Below are 27,951 nucleotides of genomic sequence, written 5' to 3'. Positions count from 1 at the left end.
CAAGCGTGTGACATAAATGTTATGCCCCTTGCCATACTGTGATGATATGTGTCCTTGCACGATGATGCAAAATCAATAAAACCCATTACAAATGACGTCAAAGAACCTAATAAAATCTGAAAATATATATTACAAAATATTTATCCCTTAAGCACGTGAGTTTAAAATATTCTAGCTGAGACGACCGTTATTTTTGAATGTGTTACCTTATTGTTTCCATGGCGATGCGTCATGCTTGTCATGAGACACATAATACAGTTGCAATAGATCTGTATGGCACATGGATCGCTTTTATTTAGTTTTTCCTGTTTTTTAAAAATGTTCCCAAAACATGCTCACTATATTATGAAATATCTGATATTCCAATTCTGAAATATGTGTGAGTTAATATATTGGGTAGCTTATACACTTTATATTGACCATGTCAGTTGATCTATACCGGGTGATGGGCGCCGCCATGTTGGTTTGCGCTAAATCCGAGCTGCGGGATTTATGGTGTGTTCAAGTCCTCCTGGGAAGTTCGTACGCACAAGGTGGGAAGTTGTGCTTACGACGGCATGTGCGTTCAAGGCACTTTGGTCGGAGCAAGATGGCGGAGTACTTTCTCTTAATTTAAAACACAAAAATACAGCTATGTTCTTAAAATCTTGTTTTAGAAAATGATGAACAAAGAAATGTGCATTAGGTATACTTCGTTTTTTTATGTTTTCAATTAATTTATGAAGCCACTGCCAACTTTATTGTTACAAGTTGCATTGCTATATTATAATGCCATCATATTATGGGTCGTCGATTAACTTACTGCGCTGTAAATATAAAAGCCTGACAATATCACAATTAAAATACCTTTAAGTATTGTATATTCCGCCATGTTAATCACTGACACGCCCTCAACTCGTACAGATTGGGGTTTAAAGAAAATCCCGAGCTCACTGGTATTATATGATATTGTGGTGGAGTTCATGTGCATTCAACTCGTAAATATGATCTATATGAGATGACTTGAACACACCATTTCATCACGCACATTTATTCTCTCCTCCCGAAAACATATAAACGTAAGTCCGCGGTAAACTGAGAGAAGAGCAGAGTAAACTTTAGGTACCTACACAATCTGTATATGATATCAATAAAAAAATTGTCTTCAGATTATATTTGTAAGGATTATTAAAGCCGTTCCAACAGACAACAGCATACATTACAATGTATGTAAATTTAAAGGTATGTTTTTGCTAGTACTCATGTGTATTTAAATATCTGAAACTTTAAATAAGCATTATGGTTGAAAACACTGAATATTTGTGATAATATGACCAGCACTCAGTGCATCCGACCTGTCTCTGCTCCAACCAAAGCACAAAAGCTTCAGGGACGAGCCAAGACTGGTGTGATCGTACACGTCAAAGGGTTAATATAGGCTATAGGGAATTGCACGCAAGATAAATTTATTTTTTAAATTTTGTTTTTAATGACCCACACCAACCCGCCCCGCAAATAAAGTGACAATTTCTTTACCTGAAGTTCAAATTACGTCCTGAAGTTACTCAAATTCCGCCTTGGCCAACCATTTTCCCAACACTTTCACCTCTTCTGCATTGCAAAGCCATACATACTGTCAAGCCTTCCACATCTTCTTCCCAAACTTCTGTGGAAATATGTCAACACAAGGTTTAATGTGTTCGTTTAGCCTTTAGAAATGTGAGACTTCTAAGCCTTTTCCTTATCTGGGGATACGAAGAACAACATGCACTATAAAAATCCCTATACAAATAAAACTCCACCAGTGATTGTACAAGAAACCAAAGAAATCAGCTCATAACATAAAAACCAACTACCACACCTCTTTCTGCTCTCCTCAAGATACGTCTCAGTAATTCTACTTGCCTCATCTTATGGCAGTACCTCCGACCTACATTCTGCCTTTTTTCCCCTCTACTTTTTCCCCACTCACTTAGTTCTGTCTATTGTTATCAGTCCGCCTAATGGGCTTCAATCCATGGCTTTGTTCTGGCAGGCCAATGAGCGCAGAAAGAGAGGGAGGCAGAGGGTTGGCGAGAGAAAGGGCAATCGAGTTTGTTTCTTTAAAGGATATCAGTCATTTCGATATGATCGCCCTCCCAAGCAGCAGATTCACAAACACAAGACTTCCTCTCCCTGAACCGAAGGCACCAACAATCATACTTCAGCTCTCACACATGAAGGGTGTTGATACTCCAATAAAACAACTCTAGACATGTTTCAGAGCTAATAAATGTCACAAATAGTCTAATAAAAGAGGAATAATTATTGTCATAAAATCAATAACAACAACTGTTAAGTATTACGGTGACTAAACAGTCTGTGTGCCAGGCTTAACTTGCTATTGATTGACAAATGAAAAATGCAGCATAATATTTTATGTTTGATATAACTTTTTTCTACAAGCACTATGGAATATAATGACTGTTTTGTTAACATATATTTAAGGTTATCAAAGAGAGCTGACAAAGATTTGAAACAGTCCATTAATATCTCTGATGGTTGGCAAGGAAAATAAAGGAGAGATAAAAGTGCACTAACACATGCACTTAAAATAAAAGTAAACCTGACTGCTCTGCTTATAGATGCTAAAGGGTTAAGTACGTTCACTGCCCGCATCTGGGAGTCATTTAAAACATTCCACAAGGCTTACCACATGCTTTCAGACAGGCTAAACCCCATGGAGCAGATTGTGCTATCCAGGGCTGGAAGTTTTCAAAGAGTGCATTTCAGAAAATGAAACTTGTTATAGCTTTTTAAAGGCTCTAGATGAGATGGTGCGAGGACGGCAGGGAAGACTGTACTCGTTTGAAGATCCGTGACTATCTGAGCCTGCCTTTGTGCACCAGTGTGTGTGTGTGGATCAGTAGTAAGGCTGTCCTCTTTGAAGTGGTGGGATGCTAAACGGCGCTAGCTCTTTCCCACCCTCTGATAGGATCTTCACAGGCTTGTGTTCCCAGCTCATTTCCTCTGGTCAAGTCTTGTGACCCGTCAAAACACAGTGGGGTTTTAGGTGTTCGCTCTAGATAGGATACAAAGGCCATACAAATTAAACTTTGTGCAAGTACACAATGAGAAAAATGACAAGCTCACTTAACCCCAAGCAGGCCCAGTAAATTTCATTTCAGGGTTGATCACTTAATTTCACGATTCATATGTGCTAAACAGATTCAGGATGGTAAAATAAGCCAAGATCTTTGTCAAGCCAAGAAGCCAAGAAGGAGTCTTTGTCATTTTTGATCAATTTAAGGCATCTTGTCTTTGTAGGCATCTTTAGGTACATATGACCAGTAATTAGATTAAAATGATAATATACCACTGATCTATAATAGAGAATATATAAATCAGTGTAATATACAGATGTTTGTATAGACTAGGTTTAAAATGCGAAGCTCAGTTTCATGTGCTGAATAATGGTGAAGCTATATAAAATGACCATTTAAAACAGGGATCTTAACATTCCTTGATCAGAAATCTAGACAAATGCTGAAGGCCCCGGTTTGAAATGGTCACGTAATATTCAACACTTCACCACTTAGTCCCATTATACTTCTGAAGAATTCATGAAGCAACACAGCAATAAAACATCTAACCAATGATGTAACCATAATGTTTTGTGTAATTAGAGCTAAAGACTTTGCTAAAACTGGGAGGAATCCATTTTTTTATTGTCCTGTCTGATTATGAGCACTCTAAAGCTTCTATATAACCTTAGACATGTGATGTGTTTAAATAGAAGAATCAAGAAAAATTGAGTTTTAGATTTTAGATATTTTCTTCTAAGTTGAAGAAAGGGATCATGAGTCATTAGAACAGCCATTGAAGCCATTAGGGCAAGAAAACCACATGTGACATGAGTCCATCTAAACTTAAGGATAGTTTATTTTTCCTCTTCTGTTAATGGGACGTTCCCTCATTTCTAAGGTGATGGGCCATATAGGCAAAAGGTCTTGGCATCCTTTCAGCAGTTGTACTATTTGAATCACACTCTGCAAGAATATCTAGAGGGGTCACTCAGAGCGGGCAGTAATATTGTACACAAGGATGAGTAGCAAACAAGTAGAAGCAAAGGCTACTCCTAGAAATAGCTCATGTAAACAAGACGAGAGGAGACAAACTGATGTCTCTTCCCTGCTGTGAAGAAAAACAAAAACAGAAACAGATTAAACCAGTCTTTGCTGGTCTTGCCTGGTCTCCCGCCCCACTTAGTCCAACAATCTGGCTTGATTTTTCTTCTTTCGTGGCCTATTTAATTGGTGTTTCACTGTGGATGGAGAAGAAGAAGTTTGAAATTCTTTGTTGCAAAAGAAGACCTTTTGCAACATTGATACAGTGTCCTTGTCGTCACAGTAAAGTGGTGAAAGATCGTATACCGAGTGTGGATGTTCAGAGCTTGTGTAAATTCAAAGCATCATCACAAGATCAATGGTGCTTGCAGTTGTTTTTCACACAGTGCACATCACTATGTTGACACATCTGTTCTGAGACCACAAAGGACAGCAATGCAAATGTTGCTTGAAGCCTTTTGCAGCGCTCTACTACCATATCATACACTGTAAAACTGAAAAGATATTTAAGACACCATTTAGGGGTTTTCAGATTTACACTGGGGGAACTTCTAGGCACCTTATGATGGCTCAGATTTTCTACTGTGCACTCAAGGAACTTTCATATATTTCCTCTATTTGTTTCAAATCCTTTCCCATGTGATTTAGTGTTACTGGAGGAACTGTTGATCGTGTTTATAGAATTCTTCCAGGAATTTATGGATTCCATTTTGCTCCTCATACCCCTATTCCATCAAAATGGTGATGTTTAAACCATATCATATTTCTAACAATACACTTTTATTTGAGATAGATACGAGTTTAAAAAACCTACAAAACTGACATGAGTTATTTTTTCCAAGGATGTTATTTAATACATATATAATAAAGAAGAATTATCATAGTAATCAATTCAAAAAGCAACTAGAGCACAGTGCAAAATATTTTGTACATGTCGGTCAACTGAATGTGCAGAATCACTTCCACTGACGTTTCCAGTGTAGACAGTTTCACTGGCTACACTTACATGTATACAAAAGTAGTCTGACTATTGCCAAAAATAACAATATGGAATTACTCAGATTTTCAGTGTTTCTCAAACGTTTTTTACTCGATTTCCGGTTACAATATTTAAGAAAAAAAGATTTAAACTAATATTTTTTACTCACAATTTCTGACCCACAAAAAATATTTAAGAGCTTTGCATATCTAGAATATATATATATATATATATATATATATATATATATATATATATATATATTTTTTTTTTTTTTATTCATTATAAAAATGCCTATGCAATTGTATTAAATTAACATGACCTTTTCCGGTCTAGAAACTTGAAGGCTTTTTCAAGACAGAAAACAAGGAATTCTGCACCTTGATTTTTATTTGTTTGGGTTAAATTTAAAATCATCTTGACCCCCCCTGGGCCCTGGGGCCCTGGGCCCCTGGTTCAGAACGTCTGATATAGACAAACCTCTTCAATCCACTTACATGCTAATTTTTACGTTGATAATAATAAGTGTGATCATTTCTACTGCAGTTTTTATTATCCACTAATATCCAATTCCACAGCACAAATTGTTACATTTACATGCAGCAGGTTTTTATTTCTCTGCTTCCCATGCATAATTTTTGGCGGCTCTCAAGTTGTCAGGTACATGACACTATGTTTCTGACCCACCTAGAATCTGAGTTCTGTCAGTGAACCTCAAATGTGATCCTGGACCACAAAAATTGCACTATTTTTTAGCAATAGCTCACAAATGACTAAAAATTTGTGATTTTTCTTTCATGTCAAAAATCAATAGGATTTTTAAAGATCATGTTCCATTTAGATATTTTGTAAATTTCTTACTGTAAATAGATCAAAATGTAATATTTGATTAGTGATATGCATTGGTAAGGACTTCGTTTGGACAACTTTAAAACGATTTTCTCTCAAAAAAAAAAAAGTTTTGAAGGTTTTTTGACATCTTCAGATTCTAGATTTTTTAAATGTGTATCTCGGCCAAATATTGTTCTACCCTAGCATCAATGGAAAGCGTATTTATTAAGCTTTCAGATTATGTATAAATCTCTGTTTTGTGTGTTTGTTGTTGTTCTTTTTTTATTACCCTTAATGCCTTGTTTTGCGCTCTAGGGATCACAAATAATTCTTTAAGTAGCCCTATCTTTTCATTTTTACTGCATAATTCTGCAAGAGCTTCTAGATGAAGTCTATAAATGTTGTTCTACCCAGCAGTGACCTGAAACATAGCCTTGCCCTAATGCAAAAGCACTAAACTTCCTGCATAACGCGCTGCGGTTACGTAAAGGCAGGCACCAGCTGAGCTTATGTTCAGTGGTACCGTGCCCTGAAGTGACACCGCGCGCGCAAGGGGAGAATGGGAGGAGACGGCGGCGTATGCTGACCGGTGTTCGGTTTCACCAGCTCACACGTGACCGCAATGGCTGCTTGTCTGCTCTGTGCAGTGCATCATTCCTCCGCTGCACAGCGAATGTAGGCTACATCAGTTTTCTCGCTTCGTTGAACTGTTGGTGCAGACATTTAGCACCCGCCGAGGCGAAACTCCTCTCCGCGTTGCATCGACCATCTCACCGGCTGAGAACAACCCCATTCGGGAGAGAAATTAAAGCGTCTCGGGCTTCAACTTCCACCAACCAACACGGCGGTAGGAGGAGTCAACAGGTATTGTCGCTCTCTATTTACGTGAGAATACAATTGCTATGCTGACAGGTAGTCGCATTGATAGCGTCTTGACAGATGTGGAGCAGAGAATAGGCGCGTCTTTCGGCGCTCAGATGCGGTGTGCTACTTAGCTGTAAAGCTGTCCGTTGCTTTTGATCGAAACGGCATACGGGGGGTAATAACGACCGGTCTGCGGCAGCTACGTAATAAAATGCGCTGTATTGTTCTCTCACCTGAATGAGCAATGTGTCATGAGAGCTCTTGCAGCAGGTCTTTCACGCAAAGCGTCGCTACGCTCCACCAGCGGAGCGACTGGAATTTCGTCGTTCGCGTCGACTTTATTCAAGCAATTTATCCTTTCTGTCCTTTAAAAGTCTTATGTGTTATGTGTTTGATAATATAGGCATATATAACATGTTGAGCGCCATTTACGTGTAGCTACAGTGCCTCGTTATATCACAATGAATTTAACTGGGTCACAAACAAAAGCAACAAATGCCTCTATGTTAGTAATTTCCTCCGTGGATTAACTCTGCTGGAAATAGTTTAAGAGCATTAGGTTCGACCTGCAGTATGAATATCTAAATACTGAGCGCAATATCAGGGCTCACTTGCCCGAAGCTGCCATTTAAAGGGATAGCTCACACCCAAAATTCAGATCAGTACAGTAATGAAAATATACTCGTTGACATGTTGTTTGAAAGCTGTACAGTAATGGCCAGAAGTTTTGGCAGTGACATAAATTTTGTGTTTTGCAAAGTTCGCCGCTTCAGCAGTTGTGGTGTTCATTCACATTGTTTCTAGATTATTCTGTAGAGTGATCAGAGGCTTTTTAAATAATTACTAAAAGCTTAATTGGTCAAAAAATGAACTTTTCACAGAAACACACATTTCAAACACACGTTTTTGATCCTGACACAAAATAAATGATTAGATATTATTAATTGACTAATCATATGAGCAGCACATGTGAAAGTGTGAATGAATACTAGTCAGGTAAAATCACTACTAATAAGATTGTAAGAGCAGACTGGTTGTTATAAAATGAGGGAAGAAATGCTTCCAATAATTGTGTTCTTGGTAGCAATGGTTATCTCCAAAGAAACCCATGCAGCCATCATCGATTTGCATTCGACTGCAGTGAAGAAGTCTTCAGGACGTCCCAGAGTGTTCAGCGAGCGTCAGGACTGTCTCCTCCTGAGGAGTCAGATACAGAATCATGTCTCCAGCAGTGAAGAGATTGCTCAGAAACAGCAGCAGGTGACGGCATCTGCACGCAAAATGAGACCAAGACTTGGACAATGGCCTGGTGTCAAGAAGGGCAGCAAAGAAGCCACTTCTCTCCAAGAAAAACATCAAGGACAGACTGAAATTCAGCAGGAAGTACAAGGATTAGACAGAAGACTGGTGCAGAGTGATTTCCTCTGACGAGGCTCCCTTCCGACTGTTTGGGACATCTGAAAATTCAATTGTTCGGAGAAGAAAATACTACCATGAGTCCTGTGTTTTGCCAACAGTGAAGCATCCTGAGACCATTCATGTGTGGGGTTGTCTCATAATTCTGCCCAAAAACACTGCTATTAATAAAGAATGGTATCAAAACGTCCTGCAAGAGTGACTTCTTCCAATGATCCACGAGCAATTTGGTGATCCGTGCATGTTCCAGCATGACGGAGCACCATGTCACAAAGCAAGAGTGATAAAGAAGATAATAACATTGAAATTTTGGATCCGTGGCCAGGCAGCTCCCCAGATCTCCATCTCATAGAGAACCTGTGGTCAGTCCTCGAGAGGTGAGTGGACAAGAAGAAGCCCACAAACTGTGATCATCTCTGAGAACTAATGACAACAGTGGATCTCCATCAGTCAGAATTTGGCTCAGAAGATAATATCCAGCATGATAAGAGTGAATTACAGAGGTTATGAAGAACAAGGGTCAACACTGGAAATATTGACTCATATATTGTTTGCCAATAAAAGCCTTTAGAACTTGACATGTTTATCTTTTTTTTCAGTATAACATGAAACGTGGAAAATAGCAAAAAATGGAAGCAGCAAACTTTGCAAAACACAAAATGTATGTCGCTGCCAAAACTATTGGCCATGACTGTATTACTTTCTTTCCTCTGTGAAACACAAAGTGAGACATTGGGCAGAATATAAGGGACTTTTATTACAGTGAAAGTGAATGGGGACTGAGATTGACATGCTGTCTAATATCTCTTACGTTCTTCGGAAGGAAAAAAGTCATTTAGAACAACGTGAGAAGTGAGTAAATGATTACGGAAATTTCATTTTGGAGTGTACTATCAGTTTAACTGCAATAATAAGAGGATGAAATGAGTCACACTTGTGATGCATTGAAACTATTCAGCATATGGTGTAAGAAGCGAGGTGTTTTGGGCTAGTTCTGTTTTCGCAGTTAAATGGGAAGTTCCTCAACCAATCTGTCTGCAATAGAAAGAGGAATGGGTATGATATTCACTTCCTCTAAGCGCTGCCCCTTTCATGCCTGTCGTCTGCAGAGGCATATGCCACAAAGCTTGACATTTTGATTTTTCCGTTCATGAAAGCATGTGCATGCTCACTGCATCACCTCCTGCGGTGTTAGTCTCAAACCTTCCATCAGGGCTCTCTAATGTTCTCTGGCATTCCAAAATAGCGGGGAGGGGAACACAAAGCTGACTGAATCAGGGTGCTGTCTCATGTCCAAGTCCTTGGCATTTTTTTCAGAAATCTGATTTTTAACAGACTTCATTTCCACACCGCTGGAAATGACTAGGTGACATGCCTCTCTCTATTTTTCTATTCCACCGCCCCCCTCTCTAGTGAATGGATTTTAGCGTACTCTCTCATTAATCATTTCAAATTGTCCACAGTACTCTAAATTGACGGAACTGATGATTAAATATTTTGGATCCCTCTCTTTAAAGGCTTAGTTCGCCCAAAAATTGGGTCATCATTTACTCACCCTCTCGTTGGTCCAAACACGTAAGACTCTTGTTCATTTTTGGAACACAAATAAAGATTGTTCATCCATCTGAAGTCTATGTAACCATTTTCAAGCTACGAATAGACATTGCAAAAGAAATCCATATGAAGTTTAAACCAAGTTTTCCGAAAAGTTCTAATTGCTTTATTTGCAAACAGATTTTCTTTAAGAATTTTATTGACACAAGTACATAAACTTGTAAAAAAAGGAAGCTTGAAATTACCATATTTGATGTGCTCTATATACACTACATTATCGGTGTTTTTTTTTTTTTTTTTTTTTTTTTTGTAGATTGAGAAGACAAGATTCTGAGTTGCTGGTCAAACTTGAATAGAATGATCCATGTCAGCAAATAATCAATCAGAGATGATGTTGGCTGTCAGATTTGCATAGACAAACACATTTCAATGTTTACAAAGAAAGAGTGAGCTTTTTTTCTACAGAAGCTTTTAATATATTTAACCAGTGCAAACGCATAAAACTGATTTATACAAACCTTTCTTGAAATGTGATATTTCATTGTTAATATTACTAATTACTTAAAAGTTCTCAAGTGCTTTTCCCCCCTCGTACTCATAACGAGTGTGAGTCACTGATACTGATCTCTTGACATTGTTTTGTGTTTTTTTTTTCAGAAAGCATGCAGCTGTGAATAAATGACTTTTAACCTCCATAATCGTAAATTTAATATGAATTTAATTTGACCAGAAATTAAACCTGGCTGTGAACACCACATATACGTACAGCACTGAGTAGGATGGTTACAAACTGGAACGATGAGCTTGCAGTAGTTTACTGGAAAATTTTTATTCTTATTTTTTTTCAGTAGTCTTTCATATAATATTTATAAAAAAGTAGTCCAGATGATTTTTACCTCTACCCGCTGTTCAACTATAAACAACATACCACAGTATTTTGACATATTTCTCAGTTTGTCTTCTTTCTGGTCACAGATTTTCATCTTTAAGGGACTCCGTCAGGTCACTCACCCTGCTTCATTAGACCTAAAGTAGATTTTTTACCAGAGTTGCAGAGATTGTCATGTAAGGGCAATAAATATTGCTGACCTTTCTTGAAATGGGATATTTTCACCTCTCTTTTTTTATAGTCTACCTGACTTTCACTGTCAGTTTGGTAAACAGACAACCTGTCCTCTGACACCCTTCCAGTGGCGTTGTCTCTATTTTTACTTGCATCTGTATTCTTTACATGTGTTCTGTTGTTGGTGTGGACTGTGACTAGATTCAGCATTTCTGACTCAGCCAAAGTGTCTAGCTTGCAGCTCCTATTTTTCAGTTCTCCTTCAAGTAACTTTTCTTTACCCACCTCATTTACATTTAGTCATAGACGCGTTTATTTAAAGCGACTTACAATTAAGAAACCTTAAAGATTTTTATCATACCATCGCCAATAGTTTTTATAGTACTGTTATGATACCCTACGCAAATAACTTAGCCGACTCGAGTTCCTATCCTTAGTCAAAGCATGTTTTGTAAGTAGGAGTCAGTTGTGATATCCAGCTAATTATAGTTTTTGTTTGTTTGCTTTTAATTATTTTATCTGCAAAGTTTAAATTTGCTAGTTAGGTTTAGCTGTTAGACAGTTAGCATGGTAAAAACCCTTTAAACCCAGCTCATAAACATCAGGCGAGCTGTTTATCTGAGCTTTTTGTGCCATACACGTTTCCAAATTAAAAATAGTTAAAAAAACTATGGAAATGTCTCCAAGAGAAGCCAATGATCCTAGTCAGCTGAGCCTAAAATTTGTATATTCCTAGCCCAATTAATATTCAAAGCCACTTGTGTTAAGAGAGATTAATCAGTCAATCTTTTGGTCAACCCAAGAGAGAGTAAATGATTTACATTTTTCCATACGTGTGTATATATATAATTTTTATAAAAAAAAAAATGTATTTTCCCACATGGCCTACTTTCTTGTATCCTGGTAAATGTATAAAAAGATGTTATGTCTGCCCATCCATGTGTATATTTGAAAGAAAAGGCCACCCAGGCTTTGCTCACACGTCGACAGTGTTACTAAAACATCTCTAGACTAAGACAAGACATCGATGACTAAACCTTCAGAATGAGAAGCAGGAAGTAGGTGTGTTTATTTCCTGTCAGTCACGATTTCCTTTGTAAAACATGCTTTTCAGCTAAGTAACATAGCTTTGTTTTGAACACATTGCCTTGTGAGTGGCATCACATGCAGCCTTGGGCAATGCAATCCAAGGACACGCTCGCTTCTAATGACCGGAAAGATTTCACGAGAAACAAGAACTCATAGTCCGTGACACGCTCACTTTGTGTTTTTACTTATATATATACCAAAACATGGCATTTATGACATCTAAATGGAATCGGATGGGACGTTTTCCTTTTAGGCATGTCTCTGATGTAGGAATAGTGAGTGTGTCATAGTGGATTCTCGCTCATGAGCTGTGCAGCGGGAGACAGATGGGTGGAGGTAAATTAAACAAGCTGCTCTGGCCTTCTCTCCTCACTTTGACAGTGTGCCAGCCGCGGCGCCGGGTCTCTGTCATTATTTAACGGCCGGTGTTAATGGGCTCTGTCTGCCTGGTTGCCCCCCTGGCTGCCGGGAGGAAGAGAATGAAATTTGAAGGGAAGAGGAGAGCAGGGTTGTGTACTTGACCATGCAGTGTGTGAGTATGAGACAGTGTTTTCGTTTCCTCTCAGAACACGCTGGTTTCTACATTAGTAGCTTGTGGTATAATAGGTTCCTCTCGAGTCTTGCATGGACCGCTGTCACGTGAAATCACCACGGCTTTGCTGCAGCCGTTGTTTTTTGCCATTAGTGGCGTATTTATCTCAGTCACCCTTAAGCAATTTTGGTGCAGGGAATGTAAAAACGTCTGGATTAGCTCTGTAAACCCCAATAGCACGAAGGGGGAAAGTCATATCCACATCCAGTGCACAGTTAAACGGTTGTGAGGTTTTCAGGATGACGGACATTACTTGTATGTTCACATTTGTCACTTCAATTGAAATTGCATTATGTTCAAACATAGCAGTAGGACTGGACGATATAGCAAAAAAATTATTCATATCAGTCGATATTGATAATTATCACACTAAATTATACTAAATATATATATATATATATATATATATATATATATATATATATATATATATATATATATATATATATATAATTTTATTTTTTATAGGTATTTGTATGAAAAACGCTAGTCTAAAAACATTTAGTAGGCCTATAAAAGCCAAGACACTGAAGCTTAATCATAAGAAAATACAGTAATTATATTCCCTTACTCCTTTAATGCATTAAATTCATTAATAATAACATAACATTTCTCATGATTGTCCCATATTTCTGCCACAATACCATGGTGCAGTTAGTGTTACTACAGTAAAACCATGGTAAATTATGCTGATTTGTAAATTGTATAAACGGTCCATGTGCTGTGGTTCAAATGAGTTGTGCTGTTTCTTTTCCCTTATGGCACATAAACAGGACAGTATATTGAACATTTATCAAACTCTTTTTGTCGTTTTATCGAGGAAAATTATATTGCAATTAATTATGCTCGTGATGTTATCATTATATCTCCCAGCCCTACATAAAAGCAAAATTAATGTTAATAAAAATAAAGGATAAAATAATAATAATAATAATAATTGCAACAAATTTTGAGCGTTGCAACCTTGCTAAAGATCTCGCTTTTTGGTGTTTTGTAAAATGCATAAAATAATGCAAATATAAGAATGAATAAGGCCGCTAAATGGGCTTTTTAGGACTACTAATACTGATTAAGTATCATTAGAGTTTTTCTTTGTTCCGTGTGCACAATGTTAGCATTATTTCCCAGCGCACAAGCAGATCTTTAGGGAAACAAACCATCATGATCCAGACATGGCTTGAATGCTTTTTCATACTTCGCAGATGGAGTGAACAGTGTCGTCCTAATCCAGACTGCATTTCTTTTTGTTCGCTGCAGGCCTCTAGTAATGGAGGGAGAGTTGGAGTAACGGATAAAATGAGATGATGTGATATGATGAACGTGACAGGTTCAATAAATGGAAACAATTAAAGTAAAGTGAACACACTTATGAATTGTTTATGTGATTTTCTAAGTGCTCTGTCTGTCTGTGTGCATGACCAAATGAGGGTGAATTAACAATGTCACGCTGGAGGTGGGCCATCAGTATACAATTACTCAAAGACCCACCACACTCCAAATTTACTAAATGATTTCACAGCTACTGTAATATGTCTTCCAGACCTCGGGAGCCGCAACCACCTTTTCCAGCCCTAAAATACTAATGTTAAAGGAAAAATGAGAGAAAAGCAGTTAACCTTTAAAATACACATCATATTTAGATGTTTCATGTGTCCTGTTTTTTTATTTATTTATTTTTTTTATTGGCTTATGTTTCTCTGCAGGGAAACGTGACAGATAAGTGTCCGGGATAAGGACTGTCTGTTTAAAAAAAGTGGTTAGACTTTTTGTAGTCATGTTTTTTTTTTTTTTTTTTTTTTTTTTTAAGCAACATTTACACTGTTTTTAAAAGAAAAAGTTTAAATGATTGACTTTATCTTAATTACATATGAGTGTACACATCTGAATAATTAAAAAAATGTTTTATATATATATATATAATTTTTTTTTTTAAGTAAAATATAAACTTAAAAAAATATATTTTTATAAATATGATGTAGTATTTATTCATTAAAAAAAAAAATCAAGTTTTGGGTGGGTAACACAACATGCAATTTACAGTTTAAGTCATTATAATGTATGTATGAATAACATGTATTTTTGTAATAAATGATTAGACCAGACATAAAAAAGAGTGTCATAAAATGAACTCCTAAAACAGTCCTTCGATTTGCTCGAACTTTGACCGGAAGAAATCTTACACACAGAGACACTGTGACAGAAAAATATGCTTGAGAAAATGCTAATCATTGTTGTGTTAGGAAGTGTTAGTGTTGTTGTATTGGTCCTCAGTACAAACCGACTGTGTGGTCTGCGTTCAGAGGTGGAAAATCTGTTGGGACATGTCAGACAGAGCCACTGATCTTTGGAGGTGCATGACAGTGGGCCTCTTCACGTCTTTGAGCCTCCTCGCAGCATGACACAACAGTTCAAAGGCTCCTCTCCTTGCTCAGTGTGCTCGTAAAACCCAGATAGCGTGTGTAAATCTGGAGCAGAAGTGTCGCTGCGCTGGTTCCCTCGCTCTTGATTTATAGCCCCAGTGCGCCATGGACACTAGTTCTCGAAGTTGTAACCCAGCCATGGCAGACTGCCCTCATCTCATAATGGCGAGCATGTAAAAGTGCTCTTAGCTTAGTAGATCCTGCGCATTCCTCTACTGCAGATCTTCAAACTTCATAGGGGCTTGTTTTTCTGTATTTCATCTTGCCAGAAACTACCAAAGCTTGGAGATCCATGAGTAGTGAGGCCCAGGAATATAGTTTATCTAAACAAGACACTACATGTTACACACTCGCTTCGAAGACACATGCTCATGCTACAGTTATACTGGCGCTGTTAATTCAGTATGATGACTGAAAAGTGATGTGGGAGATTCTGCTCTGAATCCATGGGATATGATACAAAAAAAAGAAAGTTTCCAAAAGGGTTACATTAAACAGGGTAAACGGTTACATTACACGCACATTACAAAGAACCTTTTGTGCATTGGATTGGTTCCATAGATGGTAAAGGTTCTTCACTGAACCATAGATGCCAACAAAGAACTCTTATTTTTAAGAGTATATATGCAAGTGGAAACTTAATTTAACCACCATTCTGAAGTCTAGATGTTGTGATTGGCAGATGTATCAAAGTGTTTGGTTAGTTGAAACCGATCCATAAAGAGACTTCTGCAGGTCCATTTTCCATAAGCTCAATCTGATTTGTGGCATCAAGTCTATGTCTTACAGTAGATTTAATGAAATGAATATAAAAGGGTTTAAATGAATAGTTCACCCCAAAATGAAAACTCTGTCTTTACTCATGTCATTCCAAATTTGTATGACTTACGTTTTACTGTGGAACATGAAAGGAGATATTTTGAAGTATGTTGGTAACCAAACGTCTTCGGTTCCCACTGACTTCCATTACTGAAGTGGATAATGTATACAGTACAGACCAAAAGTTTGGAAACATTACTATTTTTAATGTTTTTGAAAGAAGTTTCTTCTGCTCATCAAGCCTGCATTTGTTTGATCAAAAATACAGAAAAAAAATGTAATATTGTCTTACATTATTACAATTTATATAATTATATATATATATATATATATATATATATATATATATATATATATATATATATATATATTATATATTATTATTATTTATTTTTGTCCATAAAGTGTAAGCTGATGGGAATAGAAACATTTTGGATTTACTTACTTTTATTTTTCCCAACTGGACTCATTTGCTATCCCCCTGGAGCATTTCAAAACACACTTTTGATCACTGTCTGCTTTAGAAATGTTTGATCTTGCACAACAAATACAAGCCCAGTTGATCCTCTGTGTTACTAGACCCGTGAGGATGTTACTCTGTATATTTAGCCTGGCTTGATAAACCTCTTTAGATAATTCTAGACCCCCAGACAATCGATTCAGCTCTGTGTGATCCTTCTGGAAGAGATGAGTAGTACGGTTGATCTGAGGGACGCGTTCTCATGAGGACGAGACTTAACAGGTGGCAGGTCTGACAGATGTGTCCTATGATGTGATGTATGATTCCTCTATTCTCCCTCAGACACTCTGTAGACCTTGAAAAGAGAGGTCATTTGGTGGATTATCATGACAATGGAGCAGACCTTCCTAATGGGGACGAGAATGGAGCCAAGATGAGCCATGAGAGCAATTCTTGGGCTGTTTCAGTGCGCTCACGGTTGGGATCATTATGTCCTGTTGTCTGGTCTAGATGTCTTGGAAACTGGGTTGAATAAATCAAAAGGAAGTGCTTTGCTTGATTGCGTGCTGTAAGGACATACTCATGGTTTAAAAAAGTAGCGGGTTGTTTGCTATGCAGTCACGCTGGAGCTGATGGATTCAGTGAAGAAAACACTGTGATGTTGATCAATGAAGCGAAGGCTGTACAAGACTATTTCAGTCCACAGTTTAAAGACAACAGCTGGAATGTTCCTGGTTCACTACGAGTTAAGCTGTCTTGACAACATCTGTGGCGTGCTGTCGTTTACCACAGAAAATCATTTAGATTCATCCCTCAGTTTGTACAAACAAGCAATACTACACTTCCAATGGAAAAATCTGAGTCGAAGTATATCCCAGTTAAACAAAAATGTGCAGCTGCTCTTTGTAAGAGCACTTTGCTAGGTTATTTTACTTATATTTGTATGTAATGCTTTTATTCAATTGAATAATCTGTTGGCAGCCATATGCATCATGTGAATGCTAAACGGATTGCCGGCTTTGTACGGTCAGGACAGATGTTGAAAAAATTAGATACAATTTTGTACAGTCTCATATTAATGCATGTTTCTATACTTTGAAAACTGTTAGTTTTTTTCTGTTTATGCTGCCGCAGTGCCTTGTAACACAGTATACAGTATGTGTTTCTCTTATTAATTAATGTTAAATGTTAGTCGTTTGCAAAAAAATGAGAGGCAAACAACAGCATGTTACAGTTCTATAAGAACAGTTTTGAATTTATTGAAACCAGGCAAATGTCAGTTGTTATGCAAGACGGTTGAATTTGGATGAAGCTTCTTACTGGGAAACTAAACTAGATGAAGAATGTAATGTGAAGTAGTCACACAAATCCAGGAAAACCGGTCAGACTGACCATTAGTTTCCAGTTTCATAGAAAAAAAAAATCAAAATACTCAAAGGAACAAAGTTCCCCTGAGTGGAGTAGAGGTTGGCCGGCATCCTCACGTGAGGTTCGTTGATACCATAGACACAGGATATCCTGTGGAGCAGGCTCTGGAATAGGAAGTGCCGCCACACCACTGGCACCAGCGTAGGAAGTGCTCTGAGGAGACGCCTGGGATCTTGGCAATCATTTGAGAGGTGTTAAGTACGCCAATGACTTCTGTTTTAACAGAGACTTCCCCTTTTTGGTGACAGTGAGTCGCCTTTCCTCTGGATGATCCTTTCCCCACATTTCATATTTATGCGTGTGCTTGTGTACGAGTGGTTTAATTCATCTGCAAATTATTCATCTTGACCTAAAGACATGTTCGATTCATTTATTGATAGGTTGGTCTTTTAAAAGGAGTGGATCAGTTGCATGACTGTGATTTTTGTGTGTGTTATGTTTGGCCTTTTAGACTTTTCCTGAAGTGGATAAAGGAGTAAACCATAGCTCCACTGCGTCTCTAGTTGCCTCTTGGCAAACAGAGAAGCTGATTTATGGCCCATTGTCTTGCTAAGGTTGTCGCCTCTGCTGTAAGACCAGCATAAACTGAAATTCCCTACTTAAAATTCCTCAGTTCCCAATTTGTTTTGTTACACTTTCCTTGCGACCTTGAGTAAGACTCCTGTCGCCATCTGCTCCTTAGTCATCCTGGCCTCCTGCTTTGACCCCTCTCTCTAGTGGGTTTTAATGGTTAATAATTATTTTTCATGCTATGAATGATAACTGATATTTGGGCAATTCAAATCCTATATTTTGAGTAATGAATAAAAAATAAAATCTATAGTTTTAAATTCAACAATGCGGTTTAGGAATCGCAACATTATAATGTACATGAATAACAAGGGATAATTATTGCGATTTTTGCTAAATCTTAAATCAGTGTTTTGATAAAGATTATCAATCTAAAGATTACATTTAAAATAGTCTCTAAAATGTTGATGTGTCACAGCAGATTATTACCAAAGATAATGCATGTGTGTATGAATATGTATGTATACTCATATTACAACGAATGAAGGAAAAAGTGCAATGCACAGCATAAGAAATCCAGGCTTTTAATAAAAGCCAGTTGCTTATTGATAACACAAACTGCACATTTGCAAAATATTTTTTTTTTATTCCATATTTTAGAATAAAAAAAACCCTACATTTAATGAAACGGTTTATGTCTAATTTTGTTGCCGGTTTGAAGTATGTTATTTAAGTGTGAGTTTGGCGAGCAGTTTTTGAAATCGGAGTATTTCTATATTAAAATAGATAGGAGTTTAGACTTTCATGCCTGGAATAGCTGTCCGGAGGCGTTGCAAATATGGCCGCAGAGTAAATTGACTTCTTGAAAGGCACTGTTACTCAACAGTCAGTGCTGCATTACGTCCACAAAGTATAGACTTGAAGGAGGACCGCAAGAGCTTAGAGTGCCATTTGGGACAGAACCCAATGTCTGTATCTGCTCATAATCTCCCAAGTTACTCTGGGACACGCATAAAACATAAATGGGAACACATGAATCGGTTGGTAAGTCCAGCAAATTGCTAGGTACAGCTTCTAGCTAAAACCAAAGACTCTGGTACAGATGGATCGGGATCAAATTAGACTAGTATTTAGCAGTATATTCTCAGATGATTAATGATAATCTGTACTTAGATGCAAGGCACAGTGGTCCCCTAAAACTGACTCTGATTTTCATGAACGAAGACAATTCCAGTGTAGTTCCAGTAGAGGGGCAGAAAGCGCTCTCAACCGCAGCATGGAAAATCCTTCACCCTTCCCTCTAGTTTGGGAAGAGGGCCCTAATTTGGCTGCTTACCTTGGCACACCGAGTCTAATGAAGTAAGCCCAGCTTGGAGTGTGTGGTCTGGAAAAGCACCTGTGTGTGTGCTCAGGCGTTTTATGTGTGTTTGCGTGCTTCGTACGTAAGGTTTAGAAGCTGTTTATGTCATTGTTCTGTTGTCTTTTTGTGCATGCACATTGTCTCCGCTCATTTGTATCGCCGGCTGGGTTTAGCGTGTTTAATTTTGACTGTGTGTTTGTGATTTGTGAGCACAACTGAATGATTTAGGAGGGTGTGTTGGATCGAGGGTGTGAGTGAGTGTGGGGTGGAGGAGAGCGGAGTACGTGTGGTCTGGATTGGCTTATGAGTCTCAGTCTAGTAAAATAAACACTCTAGTCTGCTAGCCCAAGAGATTATGCTACATTTCTGATAGCCACAAAAAACCCAGCTGGAAGGGCTGCATCATTTCCCCGACCTCATTCTGGCATGGTATCATAAGTGTATGTCATTGTGAGCGTGTAGCGATTTATATACTCTTTCTGTGTTGTTGAGAACAGAATCTCATAGGGCTTCTTAATGATAATGGACCAAACTGTTATTTAAAGTGTCAATACGGTATATACAAAAGTGAACAAAGACCTCCTCTGAAGGGGGATAATCACCGAAGCTGTCAATCACTTAAGTTAAGAATTCTTGCGAAACTCCCAAGTTAATTACAAAACAAAACCGCATTTGCATGGTACTCCTTGTTGGTGGTAACGACAGCATTCAAAACAGTGCAGAACCCAGTCAGTGAACCTTATGCAGCATAAAGGATCAGTAGTTTTTTTTTTTTTTTTTTTAATGAAATTAGATCTGTGGTTAATACAAGCTTTCATTCTATAACAATTTAGTTTTTCCACAATTTTTGAAAAAGGCAGTTGCTAACAAGTGGCTATATGAGGCTACGGAGGTTGTCGGTGACGTTAAACATCATCGCACTGAGCGGGAAAACTCATCTACTTGCTAGATCCGCTTTTACAGCCTTGTGGTATTTATAATTGCACTCTTGAAATCTATACTAACTCCAACTTTCCATCTTTAGATTTGAAACAAAACTGAACTTTTATTTTATATAAAGCCTGGCTGGAAGCTTCATGGTGGTAACACCATGTGACCATGGTTTTTGCGCACAGTCTTTTGCTTTTTACTTCAAAAATTCAAAAAAGTTGTCTATTTGTAAAGATCAAAATGAGCAAGACCATAAACTTTAATTGGTCACAGAGCTTATGTTTTGCAGTAAACCAAAATGTGATAGCTACTTAGGTCATCCCTGGAGGATATGCACCTTTTTTTTCAACATGGAAGTAAGCCATTTTCTTTAGATGTGCGAGACTTCTGGTTCATTAAGCCCCGCCCCAAAAATAAAGCCAGGGGGAAAAAAAGAAGCAAAAAAAAGATAGAACCATTTGTGCTACAAACCAGTGTTCATTAGCAATTTGTTTGCGATAATAATCTCTAGATTATTAAGATTTTCGCCTCACAATGTTCTGCCCCGTTTGTATTCAATATAAAGCTATACGAGTGTTGATTTGCCAGTGCATCTTGTTTATGTGTTTTGTGTATTGTGTGAGACGATCAAATGGGCTTCTTTTCTGCAGGTTTTGTGCTGTTGTAAGCCCATCAATTCTCCCTCAGTAATTCAGTTTGACACGTCTGCTCCGCGTCTGCCAAATACCTGTATTCCCTACCCTTCTTCTCCCTGTTTTTAATGTGTGATTGAAGACAGATGTGGCTCAACATCTGTACAGCGCTGGCAGTACCGCTGTGTTTCTCCAGCTGATAAATCTGTGAATCTGCCAGTGCTGAATCTTTCACAGTGAAATGTACTTCTCAGCGTTCACGTCCTGACCTGCAGCTGTACACGCTGTACCTGTGGACATCTCATGATCCTTTCGTCAGATACTGTTGTCATAAGTCACCCACGGTTATTCGAGAATAGAAATGTGTTCCTGCATAGGATCCTGTTGGGATGATGAAAGCTATCTCCTTCTGTCCAGCCAATCAGTCAAGTCTTTTTAATGATCGCCACAAAGTTAGCACAGCTATAAAATGACCTCTGTTCATAAATTATTGGGTCAGGGTCCATCTGAAGCCTTCCTCTTCATTGGTTCAGAATCATAATGTGCAAGATCATGCACAGGCTTCAGAATCCCAATGGAAACACTCAAAACATGTTGTTTCTTTGTTGTTTTAGTACCCTGTGGAAATGTCTGTTGTGACTAGTAGTATTTTTTATTTGGACAAAAGTAATACGCATAAAGATGAAACAAATATTGAAAATTATAATTCAGGGAAAGTAAAAATAAGCCCAAAGGGCATATAAATAAGAAGTAGTTGAGAAACAAATCGGCAAAAAGATTTTAAAGAAGAAACTTGGAGAAAACAAGTGCTAGAAGAAGCTGTTATAAACAGAGAGGCCCCTAGACAAAACTAAACTACATCCGAGAGAAACAAATCACCCAAAAATTAACAATCTGTCTTCACACTCCAAATTCATATTCTGTTAATCTGTCCGTGGGACACAACAGGAGAATTCTGCAAAATCTTTACACAGCACTCTTGCACACAACAACAGTGACCTTTGGCTGTCAAGCTCAATAAAAAGCAGCATAAAAGAGGTCCACTCCGTGTGACTCATGCGCTGTATTCCAATCCTGCTTGATTGCTTTGTGAGAACAGAATGAAATTGAAGTCATTATTTACTCTCAAATCAAATCATTCACGCACATCATTATGCAGCTCTCAAAACAAATATGGCGTTTATGGTGCAGCTTATACATTAACACTCTCAAACATAATTCATTCTCCTGTGTTTTGTGACCAAGCGTCATGGCGTGAAATCTGCACCATATTTAATTTGAGCGCTGCATAATCATTTGCATGAATGATTTGATCTGAGAGTGAAAAATGACTTTCAGTCTATTCATCACACATAGCCATCACATACAGTAGCTTCAAAAGACAAATACAGTACATATGGACTATTTTAACAGTGCTTTCATACAGTCATTTTGGACTTTTGTTGGATGGAAAATCTCATTTTGCGTTTACGTTTCAATGGCATAGGGGTGAGTAATAAATAAACGGTGACAGAATTTTCATTTTTGAGAGGTGCGAAGCTTAAAAAAGGAACCCAGTAGACCAAAGTGGTTGTATTTTTAAGGATTTATGAACCGTTTTGCTCCTGGGTAAGATTTGAAATATTACATTCACCGTCAAGATGTTGTTTTGAAGCTGGAGTTTTAGTTTCTATACTACCCTAAAACCACAGTTTTCACGTTTTTAAGTGAGATTTGTTAGTTAACCAGAGCCATTGCATTGGTGTTCATGTTGTCTCAAAGGTCTTTAAGGCTTCCTTCTTAAGACGGTCTTATCTATATAGACCTGGACTTTAGCATTTAGACTGGATTCTGACTGAGTACTTCCAAACAACTGAACAATGCTCCTGTCAGCAGCGCCAGCAGGCACAGGCTGATTTATAATCTAGGAAATCTGGTTCCCTGGGCAGGGCAGGAGTCTCCAGTATTTAATCCCGCTGTAATCCTCACCTTCACGCAACGATAGCGCAAGTCTGAGAGAAGGATTGATTTTCCTAGAGGGGGAAAGACTGACGAAGGCCTCTCTATTTATGCTCATGGGCCCGGAGGGGGGAAGTTTCAATTTTTCATGGCACAGCTCGCTGCCCCACTTTCCAGAGTTTTAAAAAATACAGCTCCGGCTAAAACGGCGAGATTAGTCACGCCTTACTCTGAATGCGCAGGTTTTCTACACACTAACCAAACTCCTCAAATGAAACACGGTCTGGCTGTGATTAGCTCTTGCAAAGGAAAGGTTTATGAGCTCTGATGTGTCATAGATCCTAGACAGAGCCAACAGCACTATTCAGACGGGATTAGATTTCAAAACAACCTTTGAGGTTCTGTATTCATGGACCGATTCAGGCAGGATTGGAAATGCTGTCGTTTTCCCTGGATGTGGGCATTATTCATGGTCATGTGATCTGGATGCTGTTGTCATGATGCCAATTGAAATAAACAAGACTTGTTCCTGTTATAATCTGAACGTTGTCTATCTAAGGGAAGAAGTCAATGAACACCTGACACTGCTGCTACAGTAGCTGTTCTGAGCAGTCTGTATGTTTCCATTCAAGCTGTGAATTTAATGCATGTAAAAAATGATCGCAGTATCGAATAATACTGTGTTTGCATTGGAAATTGACACAAAACTCCTCAGAACATACCTTTTTACCTGGATATTATACCTTATAATATGACCCTGGACCACCAAACCAGTCATATGGGTATATATATTTTTTTAATTGAAATGTATACACAATCTGGACGCTGAGTTAATAAGCTTTCCATTGATGTATGGTTTGTTATGAGAGGACAATATCTGGCAGAGATACAACTATCTGAAAATCTGGAATCTGAGGGTGCAAAGAAATCAAAATACTGAGAAAATCACCTTTAAAGTTGTCCAAATAAAGCTCTTAGCAATGCATATTACTAATCAAATTTATTTTAAATAAATATATATTTATGATAGGAAATTTACTAAATATCTTAATAGAACATGATCTTTACTTAAAATCCTATTGATTTTTTGGCATAAAATATAAATCAATGATTTTGACCCATACGATGTAGTATTTGGGGCTATTGCTACAAATATACCCCAGCGACTTATGACTGTTTTTGTGCTCCATATATATATATATATGTGTGTGTGTGTGTGAGGATGACCGCAAAACCAGAAGTATATGAACTGTCATTTTACCCATAAATTTAGCAAAAGGTTAAATGAAGGATCACCAAGCAGCTATAACTAACATTTTTGAGAAGCCACATTTATTTTTATTTATTTATTTTTTGCAGAGGTTATTTGAGGAAAAGCAGACGTTCAGTTTGGACTGTACATCTGTGTTACACACATTTCCACAACCTCCTCAGGGATAACAGGTCCTCTCCAAATAAAGCTAATGAGTCAAACATTTATTTTGTTTGCATAAACACAAACGTGTAATTGTTATGTTACACTGAATGGAAATTCAGATTGATAAAAGATTGGAATAAATAATTCGTTTCTATGGATTCTCTCAAGTTCATCGACAGCACCAGACTGTTTACCATCTTTTCTAAGATGTGGTTTCCTCCCCACTTAGAGACACACAGAACAGAGAGCACCGCCACAGAGCTCAGAAATGCAGTCTAGTACTCAGGCGTACACACCGTTCCTCGCTGCCTCCGAGCTCAGTCTCTAGAGGCTGTTTCTGGGCAGAGAATCGATCTGCATGTAGTGGAGTCTGGGTAGCTGGTCGATAGCAGCCTATTAAAGAGATGTACCTGCTCAGGCTGGAGTGCCACTATGTGCGGTCACTGGCTTGAACTGAACTATCTTCTGGTATGTAGAAGAGCGTGTGTGTGTGTGTGTGTGTGTCTTTCGTGATTTGTGCTTAGTATTAGTAGGAATTCAATATGGCTACTTACACAATTGTCAATTTATTATAGACCACTGAGGCACTTTACCGATGTGTAGGGACAGACTTTCACATAAGTAAACAAAATGACTGAATTTATAGTGTCTTATTAGAGTATCCTCTAGTATTTAGAGTCCATTAACTCAGATGTAGTTTGTTCTGTTTGGAGTGCACTTATTCTGTACTGTGTAAATTTGACTGTCACATCATAGTGCTGTGATGGTGAATTGTTTAAGGTTGAGGTGTGGCCATGAGTAAAGTCATGTTTTTGACGGAACGCAAAAGGTGTGTTGACCTAAGCTGCTTTGGCACCACCCATATAGAGGACCAAGTATGTACACTACCATTCAGATGTCTGGAATCAGTAAAAAAAAAAAAAATTAATACTTTTCTCAAGGATGCATTGATGATTTATTTGATCAGAAGCGATAGCAAAGAAATGTATTATGTTAAGAAAGATTCTGTTCTTTTGAAATGACTATTTATCAGAATCATGCATATATTGAAACTGTTATTTTAAAGTTTTAAATAATTCACAATTGTACTACTAAATAAATGCAACTTGGGTGAGCATAGAAGACTTCTCTTAAAAATATGAACAAACTTATGCTGATCCCAAACATTTGAATAGTATATAATAAAGGTTTATTATTAAACTTTAAAAGTGATGTGTTACGATTTGTTACGATGCATAGACAACCAGATATAAACCATCTGAAAGCTCATCCTCGTGTCGTTCCAGATCTCTATGATTTTCTTTCTAGTACAGAACACGTTTTAAACGTTTTAAATGTTGTTAAGGTTCAAATAACAATGGAACCCATTGACTTTAACTGTATGTACGCATGTATGAAAAATTCTTAGAAAAGATCTTCTTCTGTGTTACAAAGAAGAATTATACACTTTTTTTTAACAACTGGAGAATAAGTAAATGATAACATATTTACATTTTTGGATGAACTGTCCCTTTAAAGCTTTGCTCGGAATATTGATTTTTTTTTACAACATGGATGCATCGGACAGACTCAGTGTTCCATGCACACTAATGTTCCACCTTCTTTTGAGCTTTCATGTGCTTTATTAAAACAATATTGTAAGATTTGAAGACAACACAGTGCTGCGAGCCATCCCAAAGCAGACAATTAAAGGAGAAGCTCTCACCTATCAATAAACCAGCTTTCAACAATCATCCAAAATGGGGGCGGTTTGATCTTATCAGCATTCAAAACACCTACACTACGCTTCCTGATTTCATACCAGATCTACATTTGCGCTTCCCTCGTGCATTGGGCTGTAAAACGTGCAGCTTGACTTTTTTTTTTTTTTACACTTTCAGAGACCTTCTGATATCCTGACATGTTCTCTCATTGTATGACTCTATTGTATATTGGTCAACACCACTCCCTCCCCTCTTAACCGAAACACCTCGCCTGACCCGTTTCTTTAAAAGCAACTATTCAATCTTACGCCTCATTTCCAAATCCGCCTCCCTTTCTAATACATCTAACGGCTGGAGTAATGGTTCAGACAAAGGCCTGACACAGGCCTATCCTGAGTCAGCCCCTGAACCCGAGGGGGAAACATGTGGCTGTGGCACACACTTCAGCAAGTACGGCTGAGTCTCAGGCTCAAGGGACTCGAGGACAGTTTGGTTTTTATCACTCGATTCCCATCAATCCTCAGCTCCCAAGGACGGAGTGTTCTGAGTGCAGGGGCTTCCCTCCAGGGATCGCCTGTTCCCGTGATTCATCCCCTCTCTCCTCTCATTTCGGCTAAAGCCAGAGCCATGTCGCGTTTAGTCACCCGCTTCGTCCCTGTTGGCCCGACTGCTGTTACTCACGGCTTATTTCAGGCTACAGTTCTGGCTGCCATGGGAGGTGTGACTTGGACTTTACACACAGATGACACAGGTGGTACTCCCTGTCTGTAGACTTGTCTGGTGGCCGGCATGGGAATGGGACTTTATTTGATGTGTCTGGGTTGTCTTTGGTGCTCTCTGTCTGTTTAGGTGGCAGATTTGTAACGAAACTTGTAATTTTGTAATTGATAAGTAACTTTCTGCAACTAAAAGTCAGTCATTCGTCAGCAAAATCCCCCTGAACAGTGTAAACATTGTGGCTCCGTAGCACTTTCAAATCATTGTTCTGTTTGTTTGAGCAATCCGACCAGCCCGCATAGCAACACTGACTCAGCCAATGGCGTGAGTTTGGGGCGGGGCTGTCTGTTTGACCGACCAATGACAAACGACGTGATTGTTCCGGAAACCTGTTTGTAAACGATCATTATTTTTTGCAGTTTCAGTCATGTTAGTTCTTTTCTATGGTAAAATACTTTTGTTTTGTCCTAGTTTTTGCAAAAATAACTTTAGAATGTTGCTGTTTGATTGAGCTGCTCAACTTATAAGCTTGAACCAATGGCATGAGTTTAGGGTGAGGCTGCCTGATTGTTGCTGGGCAGAAAAAGAGACTTTATAAAGAAGAAGTTCTTGCACATGCATGAATAAACTCTACGCTTGCCGACTGCCTACATATTTCTATTCAAATTTTAGTGCTACATGATCTGACAGAATTGTATTCTCTCACAGCAAACAAACAACATTTTAGTGTATTATTTTAAAACTTGAAATACTTTTAGCGTAAAGGTGGATTGTCAACATTTTTTGTTGTGTGACACTTTCTCAAGATTTTATTTTGTGCAATATGTCCATACACTGCCCTGTGTTGGCTGCCGAGGCTAAAAACAGAAGTGATCGTGCTTAAAGTCAAAACTGTAACATTCAACATATCAGCTCTGCCTTACAGTTAAAAGCGCAATCAGCTTTTTCCTAGAGTCGTTAACTGTTGGTTTTCTCTTGAATGACCCCATGCATAAACTGGATATTTTTGTTGCATGTTGTAAGCTAATATCCATTTATGAAAATGTTGTTGTCAAATTGTGTGCCTGATGTGGAACATATTATTTAAACATAACATTGACAATATTAGATATTTTAGTCTTTTATTTAAATAGCCTTATATATA

General features: G+C 38.0%; 1 protein-coding gene across 2 annotated transcripts in view; it reads left to right on the top strand.

The window, feature by feature from the left end:
• The window catches only part of LOC113047292 (retinoic acid receptor alpha-B), a 117,318-nt gene that overhangs the window by 2,483 nt on the left and 86,884 nt on the right, over nt 1-27,951 (top strand). Inside the window, exon 1 of one of the 2 annotated variants that reach the window (XM_026208645.1) lies at nt 6,436-6,759. The exons of the other annotated variant lie outside the window; for it this stretch is intronic. The gene's annotated coding sequence lies outside the window, so the exon portion shown is untranslated. Of the gene's footprint in view, nt 1-6,435; nt 6,760-27,951 lie in introns of those variants that run through there. 2 annotated transcript variants of the gene reach the window in all.

The sequence above is a fragment of the Carassius auratus genome, chromosome 28, assembly GCF_003368295.1.
Source record: "Carassius auratus strain Wakin chromosome 28, ASM336829v1, whole genome shotgun sequence".
NCBI lineage: Eukaryota > Metazoa > Chordata > Actinopteri > Cypriniformes > Cyprinidae > Carassius > Carassius auratus.
The sequence above is the reverse complement of the archived record's forward strand: the minus strand, read 5'-3'. Positions and strand labels throughout refer to the sequence as shown.